The sequence below is a fragment of the Triticum urartu genome, chromosome 2A (assembly GCF_056163025.1).
Source record: "Triticum urartu cultivar PI428250 chromosome 2A, HENAU_Tu73, whole genome shotgun sequence".
Taxonomy (NCBI): domain Eukaryota; kingdom Viridiplantae; phylum Streptophyta; class Magnoliopsida; order Poales; family Poaceae; genus Triticum; species Triticum urartu.
In genome coordinates, this window is record NC_141874.1 from 381,297,900 (window position 1) to 381,298,892 (window position 993).

The following is a 993-nucleotide window of genomic DNA, read 5'->3' on the forward strand; positions in this document are numbered from 1 at the left end:
CCTCTCGCCCGCTTCGATGTTGGCCTATTAATGACCCGGGAGGTAAGAGGGCCGACCATGAACTTTCGGCCTGGTAACGACCCATTAACTTAATGGGCCCACTAAAGTTTGTACATGTCTTTAGGCCCAATTAGATAATTTGAGCCCATTACAACGAGCAATTATGCACAAGACCAAAATTGATCAAGCAAAGGTATGGCATATAGGGAAAAACGTTGCACATCCAGAATATATTACAGGAAATTACATCCACTGGGCAATCAAAGATTGATGCCAGTGCAAGTAAATGAATAGAACCTAACGATCTACAACATCACAATCTGCAACTCAGTGCGGATGACGCCCATAAGCATGTGGGCAAGTTCTTACTGCTTTGCTACACTGTCTTTGAAAACATTGATTAGTGGTTGTTGCGCACGAATGTGCACCTCTGATTCCTCCACCATTTCCATCATTGCTTCAACCATTAATTGGTTCACAAACAACATTCTTTCCGTTGCATTCGAGACAGAGGAAACTGAATAGATTCAGATGGTGATTTTGGCAGGCTTGTATTATTGATAGTGGAGAGTGTCTCGACCACTGCATCATAAGATAAATTAGGAGGGGAACCAAATAGATTAATCATGAGTTATTGCCATATTACCTGGCCTAGATTTATTGGAAAGAAACAATGGGGTTGCCTTGCTGTTTTCAGAGTTTGTCTTCTTATCTTCAGCAGCCTGCACCAAATTAACACACTAGCATTGCTATCATTGGCCAGGTTAGATAATAGGAAAGCAACATTGACACAACAAACATTTGGGAAACTAGACTACACCAAATTAACACAATATGGCACATCTATCATCAGCCAGGTAAGGTAAATACAAAAGCAAGATTGACAAAATGAATGAATTGGCAACCAGAGCAGCACTACAATTCAGTAATGTGCATGATATGAGATAGTACACTCATGCAGCTCAGTATGCAAAACTACCAGGCAGTTTTCCT